Raw genomic sequence first — 22914 nt, forward strand, 5'->3', positions numbered from 1 at the left:
ACCCACTGGCTCCAGGTCATCTATAAGTCTATGCTAGGTAAAGCTCCGCCTTATCTCAGTTCACTGGTCACGATAACAACACCCACCCGTAGCACACGTTCCAGCAGGTATATCTCACGGATCATCCCCAAAGCCAACAACTCTTTGGCCGCCTTTCCTTCCAGTTCTCTGCTGCCAGTGACTGGAACGAATTGCAAAAATCGCTGAAGTTTGAGACTTTTATTTCCCTCACCAACTTTAAACATCAACTATCTGAGCAGCTAACCTAGCTATTTACAGATAGTCCATCTGTAAATAGCCCACCCAATCTACCTACCTCATCCCCATACTGTTTTTATTTGATTTACTTTTCTGCTCTTTTGCACACCAGTATCTCTACTTGCACATCATCATCTGCTCATTTATCACTCCAGTGTTAATCTGCTAAATTGTAATTATTCGCTCCTATAGCCTATTTATTGCCTACCTCCTCATGCCTTTTGCACACACTGTATATAGACTTTCTTTTTTCTACGGTGTCATTGACTTGTTTTTGTGTTATTGGCTTGTTTATCGTTTACTCCATGTGTAACTCTGTGTTGTTGTCTGTGTCACACTGCTTTGCTTTATCTTGGCCAGGTCGCAGTTGTAAATGAGAACTTGTTCTCAACTAGCCTACCTGGTTCAATAAAGGTGAAATAAAATAAAAATATCCCTGCACATTGTAAATGTGGTATTAGAACGGACCCTGTATATAGCTTCCTCTTTTATTTATTGTGTCTTCTTTATTATATATAATTTACTAGGAGTTATTATTTAGATATTGATTTATGCACTGTTGGGGTTAGAGCTTGCAAGTTAAGCATTTTACTGTACTTGTGCATGTGACGATAAAACTTGAACTGAACCGAAACAGGGAGGGACTACCTGGACTTGTCCAATAAGAAACACTCCTTTTGGTTTTCTGTTCTAATGCATTTTGTTACAGTGTGCTCTACTGAACACAACCCTGAAGGTGATTTCATCTTTACATCAGAACAATGACAGAGAACAGCACGACATCAGAGAACAGACAACCTACTAGAGAACAGTATGACATCACAGAGAGAACAGACAACCTACTGGAGAACAATATGACATCACAGAGAGAACAGACAATCTACTGGAGAACAGTATGACATCACAGACAGAACAGACAACCTACTGGAGAACAATATGACATCACAGAGAGAACAGACAACCTACTGGAGAACAGTATGACATCACAGACAGAACAGACAATCTACTGGAGAACTCAGGTCAAATAAACTGAGGCCCATTTGTGGTTAGTTTCACCTTGTGAGGACTTTCACCTCCACTTCACATTTTCCCACAAAACATTTTTCTTTCGATTTTTCTTTGTGCAGACTGCAGCTTCATCCAGAGGACTTGGACTACTGTACTAATCTCTTTACAGGAACCGCAGTCAGAGGGTGGACGGAAGCTGATATTTGCACTGACCCAGATTATGACTGCAACTGGGGTGTTTAATTGAGATACTCTTTATCTAAAACTCTCTGTTTAATCCCCTTTGATAAGTGGTCTATCAATAGAACAAGTACTACTTCCATTGTTGAAATGAAATCCACAATGTCAAATCTATTCCTAGACCTATTGACCTTAGTACGATAAGCTATATATTTAGCTAACATTTTGCTGTCACAACACTGAAGTAACATGATCTTTAGATCAACCCTATCCTGTACATATCCTATTGACTGACTTAATGGATAACTATGTACCATCACCACTGCAGGCATACTGACAGAATTTTGTCAGTTCCGGAAGCCTCATTAAACTCAGAGGCGATGGCGTTTGGATGGGAAACAAAGAAATGCTGCTTGGCAGTTGACAATGAAGGTCAATCAGTTCTCTCCATGATCTCAGCCTTGAGAGTGAAGCTCCACTAGGTAGCACTAACCTCCCCCTCCCCACCCAGAGGTGAGTCAGACAGCCAAATGATGCAGACGGGATGATAGATACCATCTTCCAAAATGCAGTTAAACCCACACTCCAACATCCACTTGTTCAAGTCAGCCAAATGATGTTCAAGGCTGCAACAACATTTTAAAAAATATGCTGGAGAAAGTAATTTAACTAAGCTTAGAGTGTAACAAACATGTTGGAAAGTTTTAGAATTTGATCGTAAATCTGACAAGGTCATGTGTTTGAGCTGGTGACCATTTCACCATCATCTTTCTTTATTTAAGAGCACAAATGATCACATTTCTCTCTCCTGATTGGATGGACTGTCATCAAGGCAAAGTGTGGCTACTTTGAGTATGTGGACACCTGCATGTTGAACATCTCATTCCACAATCATGGGCATTATTATGGAGTTGGTTCCCCCTTTGCTGCTATAACAGCCTCCACTGTTCTATGAAGGCATTCCACTAGATGTTGGAACATTGCTGCAGGGACTTGCTTCCATTCAGCCACAAGGGCATTAGTGAGGTCGGGCACTGATGTTGGGCGATTAGGCCTGGCTCGCAGTCGGTTGTTTGAATGTTTGCAGCTTCCTGGCAATGTATCGCTGTTAAAAAGGGTGTTATAGAATGGCAAGCCAAATAGTTATTGTCACGAGGTGTTGACTACTCAGTTTACCAGAACTGTTTGGAATGTGTTTACACTTCAATCGATGGACCCATTATGTAAAGATCTCACCTTACCTGCACAACCAAGTGCCAGGCAAGTTCTTCCACACCGATCTCGACAAACCATTTCTGTATGGACCTCGCTTTGTGCACGGGGGCATTGTCATGCTGAAAAAGGAAAGGGCCCTCCCCAAACTGTTGCCACAAAGTTGGAAGCACAGAATCGTCTAGAATGTCATTGTATGCGGTAGTATTAAAATTTCCCTTCACTGGAAAAAGGGGTCTAGCCGAACCATGAAAAACAGCCCCAGACCACTATTCCTCCTCCACCAAACTTTACAGTTGGCACTATGCATTGGGCTTGGTCATGGGAAACCCATTTCATGATGTTGCTTCCAGAGGCAGTTTGGAAGTCGGTAGTGAGTGTTGCAACCGAGGACACGCGATTTTTACAAGCTACCCGCTTCAGCACTCGGCGGTCCTGTTCTGTAAGCTTGTGTGGCCTACCACTTCGCAGCTGAGCCGCTGTTGCTCCTTCACAATAACAGCACTTACAGTTGACCGGGGTAGCTCTAGCAGGGCAGAAATTTGACGAACTGACTTGTTGGAAAGGTGGCATCCTATAACGGTGCCACGTTGAGCTCTTCAGTAAGGCCTTTCTACTGCCAATGTTTGTCTATGGCGATTGCATAGCTGTGTGCTCAATTTTATACACCTGTCAGCAACGAGGGTGGCTGAAATAGCCAAGTTTGAAGGAGTGTCCACATACTTTAGGCCATGTAGTGCGTTTGTCACTTTGACTGGTCAGACATTTGTGTTCTAAATCTAAAATCCACCTGTTTTAAAATGACCACTACATCATCCGAGATACCGGAGTATGATTACAGGCCTGTTACTGAGCTTTTTCTACTTTGACCCCAAAGACAACACAAAAGATAATACAATATATCATTTGGGAAGTTAATTACGGTATAGATAGTCTCGCTTTCTCTGGAACAACAGGAGAGTTCTTTTGACATAAAACACCTGGAAAGCTAAGAATTACCCATCGGTGCATCCTAACCGTATCACAGAGAGGGAAAGAAATTGCCCCACGGTTGTCTGTCCTGACTGAGATAAGAACGACTGCATGAGTCACTCCCTGAAAGAAAGAATGGAACAAAAGAAAGAATGAAACAAGGCACAGCCTAGGCCCACTGTTACATGACAGTATGACACAGAGGGGGATAGTGTTCATAAAAGAGATTCTCTGGTACTTTTATATACTTGTTAGCCAGTAGTTCTGAAAGTAGCGCTACGTCGCATATGTGCACCACGTCATTGCGCTCGCTCTCTCTCACTCTGATGTGTGTGCATCTTGCTAGCTGTCACTCAAATGGTGAGGGGCTGAAGCTCATTGGCTAGAACTCGAATTGCTAGGGGGCTGGCCCACTTGGGAGAAAATGGAGGTAAAATGGCGCAGCACAACTTCAAGAAAAACGGTCAAATCAAATCAAATGTTATTTGTCACATACACATGTTTAGCAGCTGTTATTGCAGGTGTAGTGAAATGCTTGTGTTTCTAGCTCCAATAGTGCAGTAATATCTAACAATTTCACAACAATACATACAAATCTAAAGTAAAGGAATGGAATTAAGAATATATAAATATTTGGACGAGCAATATCAGAGCAGTATAGACAAAGACACAGCAGAATAGGATAGAATACAGTATATACATATGAGATGAGTAATGCATAGACAAAGATACAGTAGAATAGGATAGAATACAGTATATACATATGAGATGAGTAATGCAAAATATGTAAACATTATTAAAGTGAAATTTTTAAAGCGGACAGTTATTTCAAGTCTATGTATAAAGAGCAGCAGCCACTAATGTGCTAGTGATGGCTATTTAACAGTATGATGGCCTTGAGATAGAAGTCTCTCGGTTCCAGCTTTGATGCACCTGTACTGACTTCGCCTTCTGGATGATAGCAGGGTGAACAGGCAGTGGCTCGGGTGACTGTTGTCCTTGATGATCTTTTTGGCCTTCCTATGACATCGTGTGGTGTAGGCGTCCTTGAGGGCAGGTAGTTTGCCCCTGGTGATGTGTTGGGCAGACCACACCACCCCTGGAGAGCCCTGCGGTTGCGGGCGGTGCAGTTGCCGTACCAGGCGGTGATATAGCCCGACAGGATGCTCTCAATTGTGCATCTGTAAAAGTTTGTGAGGGTTTTAGGTGCCAAGCCACATTTCTTAAGCCTCCTGAGGTTGAAGAGGTGCTGTTGCGCCTTCTTCATCATACTGTCTGTGTGGGTGGACCACTTCAGTTTGTCAGTGATGCGTACACCAAGGAATTTGAAGCTTTCCACCTTCTACACTGCGGTCGGTCAATGTGGATAGGGGGTGCTCCCTCTGCTGTTTCCTGAAGTCTACGATCAACTCCTTTGTTTTGCTGACGTTGGGTGAGAGATTATTTTACTGGCACCACACACCCAGGGCCCTCACCTACTCCCTGTAGGCTGTCTCGTCTTAGTTGGTAATCAGGCCTACTACTGTTGTGTCGTCTGCAAACTTGATGATTGAGTTGGAGGCGTGCGTGGCAAGGCAGTCATGGGTGAACAGGGAGTATAGGAGGGGGCTGAGCACGCATCTTTGTGGGGCCCCAGTGTTGAGGATCAGCGAAGTGGAGGTGTTGTTTCCTACCTTCACCACCTGTTGCACAGGGCGGGGTTCAGACCCAGGGCCTTGAGCTTAATGATGAGCTTGGAGGGTACTATGGTGTTGAATGCTGAGCTGTAGTCAATGAACAGCATTCTTACATTTCCTCTTGTCCAGATAGGATAGGGCAGTGTACAGTGCCATGGCGATTGCATCGTCTATGGATCTATTGGGGTAGTAAGCAAATTGAAGTGGGTCTAGGGTGTCAGGTAAAGTAGAATTATATGATTCTTGACTAGTCTCTAAAAGCACTTCATGATAACAGAAGTGAGTGTTACGGGGCGATAGTCATTTAGTTCAGTTACCTTAGCTTTCTTGGGTGCAGGAACAATGGTGGACATATTGAAGCATGTGGGGACAGCAGACTGGGATAGGGAGAGATTGAAAATGTCCGTAAACACTCCAGCCAGCTGGTCTGCGCATGCTCTGAGGACGCGGCTAGGGATGCCGCCTGGGCCGGCAGCCTTGCAAAGGTTAATACGCTTCAATGTCTTACTCATGTCAACCACGGAGAAGGAGAGCCCATAGTTCTTGGTAGCGGGCCGAGTCGGTGGCACTGTGTTATCCTCAAAGCGAGCGAAGGTGTTTAGCTCGTCCGGAAGCAAGACTGTGTCCACAACGTGGCTGGTTTTCCCTTTGTAGTCTGATGGTCTGTAGACCCTGCCACATACATTTCATGTCTGAGCCGTTGAATTGCGACTCCACTTTGTCTCTATACTGACCTTGTGCCTGTTTGATTGCCTTACGGAGGAAATAACTACACTGTTTGTATTCTGCTATATTCCCAGTCACCTTGCCATGGTTAAATGCGATGTTTCTCGCTTTCAGATTTGCGCGAATGCTGCCATCTATCCACGGTTTCTGGTTAGGGTAGGTTTTAATAGTCACAGTGGGTACAACATCTCCTATACACTTCCTGATAAACTCAGTCACCGCGTCAGGGTATTCATCTATGTTGTTCTCGGAGGCCACCCGGAACATATCCCTGTACCTGTGATCAAAACAATCTTGAAGCGTGGATTCCGATTGGTCAGACCAGCGTTGAATAGTCCTTAGCACGGGTACTTCCTGTTTGAATTTCTGCCTCTAGGAAGGGAGGAGCAAAATGGATTGGTGATCAGATTTGCCGAAGGGAGGGCGGGGGAGGGCCTTGTAGGCATCCCGGAAGTTGGAGTAGCAGTAGTCGAGTCTTTTAGCAGCGTGAGTTGTACAGTCAATGTGTTTGTAGAACTTCGGTAATGTTTTTCTCAAATGTGCTTTGTTAAAATCCCCAGCTACAATAAATGCGGCCTCCGGATATGTGGTTTCCAGTTTGCATAAAGTCCAGAGAAGTTCTTTGAAGGCCGTCGTGGTATCTGCTTGAGGGAGAATATATACGGCTGTGACTATAACCGCAGAGAATTCTCTTGGGAGGTAATATGGTCGGCATTTGATTGTGAGGTATTCTAGGTCGGGTGAACAAAATGACTTAAGTTCCTGTATGTTATCACAATCACACCATGAGTAGATAATCATGAAACATACACCCATGCCCTTCTTCATCCCAGAGAGATATTTATTCCTGTCTGCGAGATGAACTGAGAACCCATCTGGCTGTACAGACTCAGACAGTATATCCCTAGAGAGCCATGTTTCCGTGAAACAGACTGTTACAATCCCTAATGTCTCATTGGAAGGAAATACTCCCTCTGAGCTCGTCAACTTTATTATTCAGTAACTGAACATTAGCGAGTAATATACTCGGAAGCGGTGGGTGGTATGCGCACCTCCTGAGTCGGACTAGAAGTCCACTCCGAGTACCTCTTTTCCACCAGCGGTGTTTTGGATCAGCCTCTGGAATCAGTTCAATTGCCCTGGGGGGTACAAACAAAGGATCAGACTATTATTCCTGGTCGTAATGCTGGTAATGCTGGTGAGTTACCACCGCTCTGATATCCAAAAGTTCTTCTTGGCTGTATGTCATAACACAAATCAATTCCTGGACTAATAACTTAAGAAATAACACATAAAAATATAAATACTGAGGCCTCCCGGGTGGCGCAGTAGTTCAGGGCACTGCATCGCAGCGCTAGCTGTGCCACCAGAGACTCTGGGTTCGCGCCCAGGCTCTGTCGCAGCCGGCCGCGACCTGGAGGTCCGTGGGGCGACGCACAATTGGCCTAGCGTCGTCCGGGTTAGGGAGGGTTTGGCCGGTAGGGATATCCTTGTCTCATCGCGCACCAGCGACTCCTGTGGCGGGCCGGGCGCAGTGCGCGCTAACCAAGGTAGCTAGGTGCACAGTGTTTCCTCCGGCACATTGGTGCGGCTGGCTTCAGGGTTGGAGGCGCGCTGTGTAAAGAAGCAGTGCGGCTTGGTTGGGTTGTGTTTCGGAGGACGCATGGCTTTCGACTTTCGTCTCTCCCGAGCCCGTACGGGAGTTGTAGCGATGAGACAAGATAGTAATTACTTACAATTGGATACCACGAAAGTGGGGAGAAAAGGGGGTAAAATAAAATATATATATATAAATACTATAAATAAGTTTCCTAAGAGCTAGAAGCACGGCAGCCCTATCCGTCAGCTCCATTTTTGCTTTCAAACTAGAGATGTCGTGGCTAATTGAGGTAAAATAGTAATTCTGCTCAGATTATGCGTGTATGAACTACACATTGACACATCCAGCCCAAAGCGAAAGATTTAAAAAATACTTCGTAGTCGCCAAAGTTCCAGAGCATGTCTTTAACAACGTGAGTAAGAAGGGAGATTAGCTCTTCTGACTGTCTGGGAGATGTAGAGAAAAGGTTAATGCTACTAATGGGAACAGGGGAGGGAGGAAAGAGGAGAGGAGCCCGATGAGGAGGGTGATGTAACCGTGCAAAGACTTAAATGGTTAGATAAAGTAGTTCTAGGTTACTTTCTATCCAGGTTGGGCCTCAGTTTGACACCAGCATAATATGAATTAATATAGTGAGAGAAGTCATTGCAATGTTCTCCAGAAAAATATCACAGCAGGGTCAAAGCAGTTAACGTTGGACAAGGAAGAATCTGGGAAGTGAGTGAGGTGTGATGAAACAGCATCCAGGGGCTTTCATTGTGTTACTATTACACATTTCAAAATTGTAAACAGATATCCTCCCCCGACAACGGAAAGGAAGGATGCCAGAAAACAACCAGCCAACGTCTCACAGACTACAGCACAAAGTTCCAAGATGTAGTTTCGCCAAGTAATTCAACAAGATAAAACTGTGACAAGGAGCCTTGAGAAACTTGGACGGTCTCCAGTCAAATCCTAGCCAGCCAAAAAGTAATTTAAACACCCATCTAAAACGAATGAATTACTTGTTATTTAAGCAATAAGGCACGGGTGTGTGGTATACGGCCAATATACCACGACTAAGGGCTGTTCTTAAGCACGACGCAACGCGGAGTGCCTGGATACCGCCCTTAGCCGTTGTATAGTGGCCATATACAACAAACTCCAGAGATGCCTTATTGCTATTATAAACTGGTTACCAACGTAATTAGAGCAGTAAAATGCTATGTTTTGTCATACCCATGGTATACGGTCTGATATACCATGGCTGTCAGTCAGTCAGCTTTCAGGGCTCGAACCACCCAGTTTATAATTCATCTTTTGACCTGGCAACCACATTTACCTCATCGCGTTGGAAGTGACGAAGATGACGTTGGAGTGTGAAAACACACAACAAAGCTGGTCACAGGCCAGGGAAAGCAATTTACCTGCTGATAGGTCCGGCAAATGAAGGAGAGAAGCCGCCTTAACAAATACAGAGGTAAGTAGCAGAGGCAATGGAAGGCGTAATTGTCAATTTCCACCCGGGGATTGCTGTATTATTTAATGTCTCAGACACGCATAATTAACCAAGCAATCATGTACATGAAAATGCCTAAATGATCAGGATCAGAAGGAACTGGTGTAGCTACGTATCAATGACGTCATCTGTTACGCTAACTATGGAGTCACTTTTGGACTGAATCAAGGAAGGCAGTTGTCCAAGTTAGGCCTTAATATATCATAGAGTCACACCAAGAAATAACACAAAAAACAGGACATGTTGTGAGAAATCCTATGCCTCTAAGACATTTTAATTTTTTATTTATTTTACCTTTATTTAACTAGGCAAGTCAGTTAAGAACAAATTCTTATTTTCAATGACGGCCTAGGAACAGTGGGTTAACTGCCTTGTTCAGGGGCAGAACGACAGATTTTTACCTTGTCAGCTCGGGGATTCGATCTTGCAAACTTTCGGTTACTAGTCCAACGCTCTAACCACTAGGCTACTTGTCGCCACATCATAAACCAATCACAAATGACCGTGAAAAAACCCAACTTGTTCACCAACAGCAAACTTTACTATTTCATCGATCTTGATTTCATTTTATGTTGGTTTCATCTTAGAATGAGGCAAAGCTACACGTGTCAAGGTCCCCTCTGTCCTGGATTGAGTGTATGTTTAGTGAAAGGTCAATACGAAGGGTTCCAGTCAGTGCTGTGAGCTTGTAACCAATCCACTAACAGCAGCCATTTATCCTCTCACCACCGAGGACCTGTCCGAGCTGATCGAATATGACAGTGGGTGAGCTAAGGCTGCAAATTCAATTTGGCAAGATGGGAGGGAACCCTTCGCCCATATTCAATTCAGAAACAACTTCCCTTTATTGAGTGGTGACAATAATTACTGATACATCATGGTGACAGGTTCATTATAGCAGCTGTGGTGACGCTCCATAGAGGTGATGCAGGCTGCGTACCGAATAACACCCTATTCCCTGAATAGGGGCTCTGGTTAAAAGCAGGGCACTTTATCTGGAATAGGGTGCCACTTGGGATGCATCCGTAGCGTTGCAGCCATCAAAGGACCTTTCAATTATTTTCTCCAATGACAGAGAGGAGCCTGGCGGTCATGCAGGGCGCCCGGTAGAACGTGTTGGGGACAAGGACACACCGGACAGTCTGACAAATTAAGACCAGCATGCGAATCACTCTTCTTAAGGCTTTGGTATACACAGACATGTACACCCACTTATAAGAACACACAAACCGAATACACACACACGCACCAAACACACACACCCTTTACGTAGAGGAAGGGTGAAAGCGTTTGCAGAGTGAGGACACCTTCACTTAGAGGGTAGTAGAGGACAGCCAATCACACGCACTGATATGACAGCACCTCTTGATGGATGGCCCCGCCTCCTCTGATTAGAACTGAATGTCCCTTCACTCACAGAACAAGGAGATATGCTTAACTAAGGTTTGGAAGCTGGAGACTTGAAACGCACGCGGGAAACCTATTCCCTATTTAGTACACTACACAGGGAATAGAACACCATTTGGATCTCAGCCGAAGTCTCAACGGCACCAGTGAGTGATCAGGGGATAAAGGCATTACCGTGGTCCTATTCGTCATCGCCCATTTTCTTAATCAATCCAATGAACTGAAGGGGGAAATTAAACCCCTTTTCCACAGAGAAAGGACAAGTTCCGCATCTGAGCCAAAACTACTATTGATTGAAAACGTATTTGAAAATGCAAACTAATAGGAAGGAATAGAAAACTTTGCTAAATTATTAAACTGAAACTTTATCGCCATTGAAACAGAGCCAATGGTTGTTTGTTCCAGACTTGGATACCTTAGTAAGGTGATAGTAGTGATGACACAAGCTGGAATTTTCTTGCTTATCCCAACATACATCTTGGACTGCCTTTGTGGTCTCAAATTATCTAGCTACCTGCATCTCTCTGGCTCATAGAGCCATACAGTACCAGTCAAAAGTTTGGACACCTACTCCTTCAAGGGTTTTTCTTTATTTGTACTATTTTATACATTGTAGAATAATAGTGAAGACATCAGAACTATGAAATAACACAAATAGAATAATGTAGTAACGAAGATAGTGTTAAACAAATCCAAATATATTTTAGATTTTAGATTCTTCAAAGTAGCCACCCTTTACCTTGATGACAGCTTTGCACACTCTTGCCATTCTCTCAACCAGCTTCACCTGGAATGCTTTTCCAACAGTCTTGAAGGAGTTCCCACATATGCTGAACACTTGTTGGCTGATTTTCCTTCACTGTGGGGTCCAACTCATCTGAAACCATCTCTATTGGGTTGAGGTTGGGTGATTGTGGAGGCCAGGTCATCTGATGCAGCACTTCATCACTCTCCAAGTGCGACTGAAATTTTCCAGATTGACTGACCATGTCTTTAAAGTAATGATGGACTGTCATTTCCCTTTGCTTATTTCAGTTGTTATTGCCATAATATTGACTTGGTCTTTTACCAAATAGGGCTATCTTCTGCATCTTTTGTATACCACCCCTACTTTGTCACAACACAACTGATTGGCTCAAACGCATTGAGAAGGAAAGAAATTCCACAAATTAACTTTTAACAAGGCACACATGTTAATTGAAATCCATTCCAGGTGACTACCTCATGAAGTTGTTTGAGAGAATGCCAAAAGTGTGCAAAGCTGTCATCAAGGCAAAGGGTGGCTACTTTGATGAATCCCAAATATAAAATATTTGAGTAGGTGTATATATAAAATACACCTTCTGCCTTTCCAGCAGATAGGCCATTAGCTTAGCTACCTTATAATAACATGTAAAACCCTGTTTTGGAGACCATAGCAGTATTGCACTTGATAACCCTGTTTGATTGTGATGGGGGGGTTGGGTTTCTCAGAAAAGTAGAACACTCCATACGTCATTCATTTGATCTAATTTAAATATCACGTAAACAATGCGTGGTCCTCCCTGTGGCTGTACGGAATCATCCTTAATAAATACATGAATAATACATAAATAACTCCTAACATGGGGTGAGCACTGAGGGACATGATGTCTGTAATTAGGATAAATACATACATATTTTTCTCTTACAAATATCAATCAAAACAGTGCTTAAATTGAAATTAACATGATAATGGAATGGAAATGTACTGTATATTTACAGGTTTAAATATCACAGTTTATCTCCATTTATCTCCACCGTGTGGATTCTTTTTTATTATTCATCTAATCATTAGATTAATCATTAGAAACATTAGATTCAAGAGGTCGTTGGAGGGCTCGGTGACTTTTCAAAGTGTGTTGGCGTCAACAAAGCACAAGCACCTATCACTTTCAGGCTTGGTTGGTTCAATGACCTTCTACATGGACAGCCTGAAAGAGGGAGAGCCACTGAAGCAACACTAGAAAACCAATTCCACTTGACTATCAACACACTGGTAAGTGCGGTAACAAATTCAACCTCAATTACCCATACCATCACGCCAATGTGTGCTGTGTGGGCTGTGCAAATGCAGCGCTGCGCATTCACAACCATTTTCGTTATATGAGGGGGGCAGACGAGAAGGCAGTACCGTAGCTCTGCTCTCTATAAAGGGCAAATGCAATACTTACAAATCCATCAATCGCTGTGATCAGGGGATAAGGCATCACCATGGTCCTACTCGTCATCGCCCATTTTCTTAATTAATCCAACATACAGAAGGAGGAAAGGAAACACCTTTTCCACAGAGAAAGGACAAGTTCCGCATTTGAGTGAAAGCTACTGCTGATTGACAAAGTATTTGAAAAGGCAAAACTAATAGGAAGAAATTGTCACACGTGCTCCCGCTCTCCCTCTGGCGCTCCAGGCTGCCATTATTACGCACACCTGTCACCATCATTAGCAGCTGCACAATATGGGACTCACCTGGACTCCTTTGATGATTGACTTCCCTATCTCGGTCCTCAGCTCCTCACTTTGTTCCCGGTGTCAGCATTAACGTCGTTATGTGTTCATGTCCAGATGCTGTCCTGTCCTGTCTGTTGCTAATTAAATGTTCACTCCCTGTACTTGCTTCTCGTCTACCAGCGTCGTGCCTTACAGAAATAGAGAACTTTACTCAACAATAAACCTGAAACGGTAGCTCTGCTCTCTATAAAGGTCAAATGCAATACTTAGAAATCAAATCAATCTCCGGGTTTACGTCTGTGGGACAGTAATGGGGGTGGCAGGTAGCTTAGCGGTTAAACGCGATTAACCCCCAAAAAACGATTTGAAACCCCGAGCCGACAAGGTGGAAAAATCTGCCGTTTTGCCCTTGAGCCAGGCAGTTAACCCCCACCACCACCACCCCCTAAACTGCTCCCCTGGACATGAATTAAGGCAGCCCCACGCACCTCTCTGATTCAGAGGGGTTGGCTTAAATGCGGAAGACACATTTAGGTTGAACTCATTCAGTTGTGCAACTAACTACTGTAGGTATCCCCTTTTCCCTAATGAAAGTCAACTCCCCTTTCTTTTTTATATATTTCTTTACACAATCAGCTTAAATTGATTTAGGGATGGCTAAAAAAAAGTGTCTAGCTTCTAAGAACGTCTAGAGGACGAGGGGAAACTATGGCAGCAGAAATGCAAGGTGAACTGTACAACGTAAAGGTGAGGGCGGCTAAAGAAGCGATCTTTATTATATGGGATGTTCGAGGCGTTTAGGTGTATTAAGCGTAAGGGAATCAGGGCTTTAGATGTATTAAGTCTAAGGGAATCAGGGCTTTAGATGTATTAAGCCTAAGGGAATCAGGGCTTTAGATGTATTAAGCCTAAGGGAATCAGGGCTTTAGGCGTATTAAGCGAAAGGGAATCAGGGCTTAGGTGTATTAAGCGTAAGGGAATCAGGGCTTTAGGTGTATTAAGCCTAAGGGAATCAGGGCTTTAGGTGTATTAAGCCTAAGGGAATTAGGGCTTTAGGTGTATTAAGCCTAAGGGAATCAGGGCTTTAGGTGTATTAAGCCTAAGGGAATCAGGGCTTTAGATGTATTAAGCCTAAGGGAATCAGGGCTTTAGGTGTATTAAGCGTAAGGGAATCAGGGCTTTAGGTGTATTAAGCCTAAGGGAATTAGGGCTTTAGATGTATTAAGCCTAAGGGAATCAGGGCTTTAGGCGTATTAAGCGAAAGGGAATCAGGGCTTAGGTGTATTAAGCGTAAGGGAATCAGGGCTTTAGGTGTATTAAGCCTAAGGGAATCAGGGCTTTAGGTGTATTAAGCGTAAGGGAATCAGGGCTTTAGGTGTAATAAGCCTAAGGGAATCAGGGCTTTAGGTATAATAAGCGTAAGGGAATCAGGGCTTTAGGTGTATTAAGCCTAAGGGAATTAAGGCTTTAGGTGTATTAAGCCTAAGGGAATCAGGGCTTTAGGTGTATTAAGCCTAAGGGAATCAGGGCTTTAGGTGTATTAAGCGTAAGTGAATCAGGGCTTTAGGGATATTAAGCCTAAGTGAATCAGGGCTTTAGGGATATTAAGCCTAAGTGAATCAGGGCTTTAGGGATATTAAGCCTAAGGGAATCAGGGCTTTAGGTGTATTAAGCCTAAGGGAATCAGGGCTTTAGGAATATTAAGCCTAAGGGAATCAGGGCTTTAGGTGTAATAAGCCTAAGGGAATCAGGGCTTTAGGTGTATTAAGAATAAGGGAATCAGGGCTTTAGGTGTATTAAGAATAAGGGAATCAGGGCTATAGAAGTACGAGAGGTTAGAGGATGGACAGTGTATAAGGGCTTTAGTGGTCGCTTGCCTGAATTAAAGGGGAGGGGACCGTGCAATGCTGAATTAAAGGGGAGGGGCTATTGGTCAGCCAAAGGCCTAGTGTTGTGCTGAATTAAGGGGATGGGCTAGGTATTGGTGGGACAGGTATACCTGTGGCGGTTGCGGAGTCCTCCTTGTCATGCTCCTCGTGCTACTGCATGGTCCGGTGATAGCTGAGCATCACCTCCCATAATGCCTTGCACAGGTCGCTCAGGCAGGGGAAGTAGCTGTCTGGAGTGATGTGCTGCGGATGAGACAGGAGACAAATATGGAAAAAGAGAGTGGGAGGGAGGGAGGTGTTAGACACACTTCCTGTTTTTTCTTCCTGTGAGGTCACAATGAAGAAATTATGTGATTGCCAGACATCAATTATTAGCCCAGCACCTAAAGATGTACGTATGCTCACAACCATTTCTGTGGAGTTATTTTTGACCACAGGACTTGATGTGTAGCCTATAAGGGTGGGTTTGTTTAACACCCAAACAGCCAGAGGCCAGAAAAGGATGAAATGTGCCACTGAACGTAATTGGCCACTATTTCTACTGATCATCCATAATCAAGGATAACTTTGATATATAACAGTCCAAATAACAGTCATGTACAGCAGAGAAATGTTGATGTCTGGCTGAAACTCTTCTCCTATCCATCCTGTTGGTCTTGATTAAGCCTGATTTGTAGCCTTCCAGTTGACATTCAAGGACTCACATCTGAGGAGAAACTTCATCTCAGTGCTCCTTTAATTAATCAGTCAGTAGCATAATGAATACACCTTAACAAAGAGAACAGTGGAACAGCTAACTGTCATCCCAGAAGATGTCATTCAAATTAGGATGGGGCTGTATGTGAAGAAGTAGGCTACTGGCAGACAGGCAGGTAGACAGGCGCTTATCTTCAAACCGTCTTGCAGCCAGAGAGAACTGGCTGTGTGTCACGCCCTGACCTTAGAGATCCTTTTTATGTCTCTATTTTGGTTTGGTCAGGGCGTGTGTTGGGGTGGGTATTCTATGTTCTATGTTTTGTAGTTCTATGTTTTGGCCGGGTAGGGTTCTCAATCAGGGACAGCTGTCTATCGTTGTCTCTGATTGAGAACCATACTTAGGCTGCCCTTTCTCCCACCTGTATTTGTGGTTAGTTGACTTTGTTTAGAGCATATAGCCTTTAGCTTCTCGGTTTGTTTTTGTAGTGTTTATTGTTTTGTTCGGCATCATTTTTATTAATAAAAGGAAAATGTACGCTCACCACACTGCACCGTGGTCCTCTTCTTTTAACGGCCGTCACACTGTGTGTGTTTTTTCTTTTTCTGACCCACAGACACCGATGGTTCAGTAATGAGCCTGAAACTATTACATCGACGACAACGTCGAACACTATTAAATTCCTTGTGCCTGACCCCTACATTTTTTTTAAAGTCCAAAGAAATTTATTATATTGTACATAGACCTTTAGTAGGCCCATCAAAACATGACCTGCCTCTTGTGGCACAATTTCAGGCACAAAGCAATCTAGTAATACTTTACACATTGGCCTATGTAAATGGTGTGACTGAATGGAGGGAGGGACTGTCATGAAGACAGACATTTAACATTTACATTTAAGTCATTTAGCTGACGCTCTTATCCAGAGCGACTTACAATTTGGAAAGTTCATACATATTCATCCTGGTCCCCCCGTGGGGAATGAACCCACAACCCTGGCGTTGCAAGCGCCATGCTCTACCAACTGAGCCACACGGGACCACAGTTGGTGCTTTCTTTGAGATTCTCAGCTTCATTTGAGAAGTAAAAAAACAACCCATCACTCTGGGGAAAAGGGCAAATGAGTTGAGTTAGGTTTTGGCCAACCTCAACATAGCAGCTAGCATCGTCATAACTCTCTACGGCTGGCATTGAGAGGCTCGCCCCATCAAGCCCAGCGGTGCACAGAGCTCCGAGGCTACATACCTCGTGGCCTGACACAGATCAAGGACCATTTCTCCAGCCGTAGTTTTCAACACCGTCAGAGACTAAAGAGTCATCATTGCATTCTGAAAGGAGTCTGCTGCCGCTCACCAGAAGCTCTATGATGCCAATTGTTTTAAACATAGCTCCGTGTGTGAGACCTCCTGTTCCCTCTACCAGGCAGCTGTAAATTACCGACAGCAAGCCACGCACACCAGGGCTTTCTGCAGGGGCAAACAGTGCATAGCAACACGGACCTTGGCTGTGGAAAAGCTAACAGGAGCGAAGGGTTCCAGATCAATTTATGTATTGCAGCCGTCTCTCTTTCCCCTCTCAAAGTTTACCGCCAGCCTGTAAATTAGAGGAAGCCAGGGTTCAGGCTGCCAGACCCACTCGGCTGCCAAACTCTTTCTCCAAATGCCTCTGGGTGAGAGAATTCACAATCGCAAACAGCGAGTGGAGTGAATGATATCATTCAGTGACCCCACCCTGTCTCTCCAGTGATGCAAAGCTCCAAAGCTAATGGAATACAAGGAAAGCAATGTTATTGCCCGAGTTAGAGTTGTAGTGTTTTTGATTCATGTTGTTGAGTTCATGTGTATGTCTGTTTATGACTATAGTACAAACACCACAACAAAGGATAAACTTTCTTTCACATTTGGTGTTTCTTCTTTATTTTGGCAATATCCACTTGTTGCAAATCAAACATTCCCCATGCCGTAGAACCTACGGCACTCAACAGAAGAGTTGACACTTTAACACATAATAAGTTTGGTTAAATGTAAAAAGAACATGTTAAGAGAACCCGAGGGGAAGGTAATACTAACATAGAGCCCTCTGAGCCTCCTGAGTGGCACAGCGGTCTAAGGCGTCACTACAGATCCGGGTTCGATCCCAGTCTGTATCGCAGTCGGACGCGACCCGGGAAACCCATGAGGCAGTGCACAATTGGCCCAGCGTGGTCCGGGTTAGGGGAATGTTTGGCCGGCCGGGATGTCCTTGTCCCATCGCGCTCTAGCGACTCCTGTGGCGCGCTGGGCACATGCACGCTGACACGGTTGCCAGTTGGACGGTGTTTCCTCCTACACATTGGTGCGGCTTCATGTTTCGCATGACTTGACCCGACCAGGGTCTGTAGTGACGCCTCTAGCACTGAAATGCAGTGCCTTAGACTGCTGCGCCAAACGGGAGCTCCATCTCATCCAAAAGATATTCGATTGGGTTTAATCAGCAACAAAGTTCAGATACGCTATGGTGTTCATTGCTCAATTGGTATCAAAGGACCAAATGTGCATCAGGAAAACACTCCCCAATCCAGTACACCACTACCACCAGCCTGTATCGTTGACACCAGGCAGGATGGGGCCATGGACTCATGCTGCTTACACCAAATCCTGACTCTGCCATCAGCATGACACAACAGGAACTGGGATTTGTTGGACAAGGCCATGTTTCTCCACTCATTTGTCCAGTGTTGGTGATTGCGTGCCCACTGGAGCCACGTCTTCTTGTTTTTAACTGATGGAACCAGGTGTGGTCTTCTGCTGCAATAGCCCATCCGTGACAAAGATCAACTAGTTGTGCGTTTCGAGATGCCGTTCTGCACACCACAGTTGTACTGCACCGCTACTTGTCTGTTTGTGGCCAGTCTGTTAGCTTGCACAATTCTTGCTATTCCGCTAACTGGATGTTTTTTGTTTGTCGCACATTCTCAGTAATCCACAGACATTGTTGTGCGTGAAAAGCCCAGAAGGCCAGCCATTTCTAAGATACTGGACGCAGCTTGCCTTGCACCGATGATCAAACCACAAGCAAAGAGGCTTAGGTCACTCGTTTTGCCCATTCTAATGTTCAATCGAACAGTAACTGAATGCCTCGATGCCCGTCTGCCTGCTTTATATAGCAAGCCACGGACATGTGACTAGGACTGTGGCGGTCATTACATTTTGTCAGCCAGTTACTGTCATGCAAAAGACTGCCGGTCTCACGGTAATTGACCGTTAATTAACAAACACGTTTAGTATCTTTAGGCATCCACGCATACAAGCTGCATACAAGCCACTGACGTGCGCCTTGGCAACATCTACTGTACATTTAAAAAGTCTCATAAATAATGAAATCAATCAATTGAATGTAGACCATCACAACAAATCCAATATTTATTTTGGTCAGGTCTAAAGAAACATTATGATACAAAGAAGAACAGAACAGCCTATGAGTTGGCCTACTGTATGTTATCTGACTATGCTCAATGCTCCATGTAGGCTTGTTCATTTAGCTGACAAGATATGCTTATAAGTCCCATGCCAGTCTTTCATGTTATATGATTTTATAGTAAGAAGAATATAATTTAACCTAGCTGAATAAAATAGAAAGGATATTTTTCCCATTCTGGAGAGAATGTGCATATGAAGTCGCTATTTTGAGCGTAAAAGTAAACATAAATATGCTAGATTTAGAATTATTAGGCAACTTAGATGTGAATGATACAAACCTAAGAATGTGTTAGAAATCAGAACATAATAGGCTGCATGGTGTGACTATAGGCTATTGATGATTTGAGAAAGTCACAAAAAAAGTTTGCGCTCAGTTCCTTGCCTCATGCACAGCTGTTCTCTCATTAAGTTATCATATTTTCACCCAACAAACTATTCTCAATGAATCTTTACTAATACGTAAAATGTGTTTAGATTTAGAATGTATCAAATGGGCAGGAACAGGGGCACGGGAAAATAGACTGTCACGTTCTGACCCTAGTTATTGTGTTAATTGTTTGTTTTAGTGGGTCAGGACGTGAGTTGGGTGGGCATTCTATGTTATGTGTTTCTATGTTGGGTTCATGTTAACTAGCCTGATATGGTTCTCAATCAGGGACAGGTGTTTTACGTTTCCTCTGATTGAGAACCATATTTAGGTAGGCTGTTCACACTGTTTGTTTGTGGGTGATTGTTCCTGTGTCTGTGTCTGTATGCACCACACGGGACTGTTTCGTGTTTTCGTTCGTTTGTGTAGTCTTTCCTGTTCGTGCGTTCTTCGTGTCTATGTAAGTTCTCAAGTTCAGGTCTGTCTACGTCGTTTTGTTGTTTTGTAATTTTCCAAGTGTTTTTCGTGTTCGTCTTGTCATTAATAAATATTCATTATGTCTACATACCTCGCTGCGTGTTGGTCCGATCCATGCTCCTCCTCGTCTGAGGAGGAGAACGACTTCGACAACCGTTACATAGACGACATCTGTATGTACTGGAATAATGAAGGGATGCACCCCTATACAACTTTTCCCCGTGCAGGATACTCATTAGCAAAGAATTGCTCAGTTGGTAAAACCTCTCACATTAACATTCAACAACAGTCACTGGGACAATTAGCTAAGTAGTTAAACCACAATAAACAGACAGGAAGCAGCTTAACTATAGTCCTCCTGAAGTGTAGAATAAACCCTTCTAAAAAATAACCCCCCCCTCCAAAAAAAGACAACAGACAAATTATTCCGATGGGAAAATGTTTTTTAGATTTACACAAACACTGGTTTCATGGGAAAAATGGTCACATGACTATGTCTCACACATGGACTATTTAAAAGTCGCCTACGAACAAGCCACCCAGCACATGGGGTGTATTCACTGGGAACCAAATGGAAGCAAAACGGGGAGGGACTAATGTAAACTTGTCCAATAAGAAACACTTGTTTTAGCTGCAAAAACGTTTGTTGCAAAGTGTTTTGCTACAGTTTGCCAAGTTCCTGGCTGTCACTACCAATAACCTAGTATGGCATCATGTGATGCAATCAGTGAGTTTGTGGATGTTGACGCTGTCTGTCCCCTCGTGAGATGTTTGAGATGGAGCTAATATCAGACAACACAGAGCCTAACAGAGGAACAGCTATAGCAGCCTAAAACAATCACGCCTCTCGACACACAATATCACACAGACACACACAGCTGACTGCTAGATCCATTTCATCTCAGCCCCTTCCATATCTTTCTAATGCCTGCCACCATATTTAGAAGCAATAACAGGGCGTCACTGATGTGTCAAGCATTCCTTTACTGTGGGATATTATGAGAATGTTGCTATTATTGGAGAGAAAAATGGGTTAATCCCAAGACAATATGTCACCAATAATACTTCCAGATTTCAAAAGCATGATACAGTGCCTTCAGAAAGTATTCATTGTGTGTAGATTCAGTCTGTAACAAAACAAAAGGTGGAATAAGACTTATTCCACCTTTTGTTTTGTTACAGACTGAATCTACACACAATACCCCATAATGACAAAGTGAAAACATATTTTTAGACATTTTTGCAAATGTATTGAAAATGAAATACAGAAATATTTAATTTACATAAGTATTCACACCCCTGAGTAAAACTTTGTAGAGCTATCTTTGGTGGCGACTACAGCTTTGAGTCGTCTGGATTTTGGGATTTTCTTCCTCACAGATTTTCTCAAGCTCTGTTAAGTTAGATGGGGAGTGGTGTTGAACAGCAATCTTCAAGTCTTTCCACAGAGTTTCAATGGGATTCAAGTCTGGGCTTTGGCTGGGTCACAAGGACTTTCACATTCTTGTTCTGAAGCCATTCCAGCGTTGCTTGGGCTGTGTTTGGGATCATAGTCTTGTTGGAACGTAAATCTTCGCCCCTGTCTAAGGTTGTTTCCACTCTGAAGTATGTTCTCATCAAGGATTTTCCTGTATTTGGCTCCATTCAATGTTCCCTCTATCCTTACCAGTCTCCCAGTCCGTGCCGCTGAAAAGCATACCCATAGCATGATGCTGCAACCATCAGGCTTCAAGGTAGGGATGGTGTTAGACAGGTGATAAGCGGTGCCTGGTTTTATCCAGACAGCTCTATGCATTCAGACCCAAGATTTACATTTCTGTCTCATCAGTCCACAGAATCTGTTGCCTTATGCTCTCAGAGTCTTTCACGTGCCTTTTTGCAAAACTCCAGCCGTGCTGTCGTGTCTTTTTTTCAGGAGTGGCTTCCGTCTGGTCACTCTCCCAGATTGGTGAAGTGTTATAGAAACTTGTCTTTCTGGCATATTCTCCCATCTCAGCCAAGGAACTTTGTAGTTCTGTCAGAGTGGTTATTGAGTTCTTGGTCACCTACCTGACCAAGGTCCTTGCCCAGTTTCTCAGTTTGGTCGGACAGCCAGCTCTAGGCAGTCTGGGTAGTTCCATATTCTTTCAATTTCCCAATCATGGAGACCACTGTGTCCTTGGAAACGTCACAATTCTACAGTATCTCGGAGATCTACAGAGTTCCTTGGACTTAATGGTATAGTTTCTGCTCTGACATGCAATGTCAACTGTGGGACCTTATATAGACTGGTGTGTTCCTTTCCAAATCATGTCCAAACAACTGAATTGGCCACGGGTGTACTCCAATCAAGTTGTGCACCGGAGTTCAATTTGGAGCATCATAGCAAAGAGGTGTGAATACTTATGTAAATGAGATATTTCTGTATTTGTAACGCATCAAAATGTGGAATAAGTCCAGGGGTATGAATACTTTCAGAAGGCATTGTATACCATGTTTAATATCTCAAATTGAGGAGACAAAAGTAAATTGCCTCCCCCATCTAACCCCAGTGGCTACCTGTTATCCAAGTGTTAAATTAGTGATCCACATCCAGGAGGACTATCAATGGTCCAGCCCTGCCATTTGATGGTGATGCTCTCCTGCTATGGTAGGAAATATCACAGCACGTTGCCTGGCAACTGGGACTAGTTGGCAGGAGAAAGGGGTCGCAGGGGCTCTGTGATCTTTAGTAGGTCTTCAGGGGGCACGGCCTGGCCCCCCCCAGGGGGTTAGCCTCAGCCGGACAGACCAGAGGAACAGCCAGCTGGACACACACGGACACTACACCTGCTCCGGGTAAGGTCCCAGCTGGGTGTTTTATCTCCGGAGTGTATTCTCTACACCTCCAGAGGGCAGGTTGGAGTTGATATATGGAGAGGCACTGGAGTCCGATCACTGGATCATTCAGACAGAGAGCTGAGTACAGTGTTTTGGGGCGGCTAGGGTCGGAGGGAGATGAGGTGGCTTAAATTCCTTTCATTTTTTTAGCTGATTCACTTCCA

The 22914-nt window shown here is 43.9% G+C and overlaps 1 pseudogene; it reads right to left on the bottom strand.

Moving 5' to 3' along the window:
- LOC139555197 (syndetin-like) overlaps nucleotides 1–22914 on the bottom strand; it is a 174722-nt pseudogene that overhangs the window by 40289 nt on the left and 111519 nt on the right.

Source organism: Salvelinus alpinus, chromosome 26, assembly GCF_045679555.1.
Source record: "Salvelinus alpinus chromosome 26, SLU_Salpinus.1, whole genome shotgun sequence".
Taxonomy (NCBI): Eukaryota; Metazoa; Chordata; class Actinopteri; order Salmoniformes; family Salmonidae; genus Salvelinus; species Salvelinus alpinus.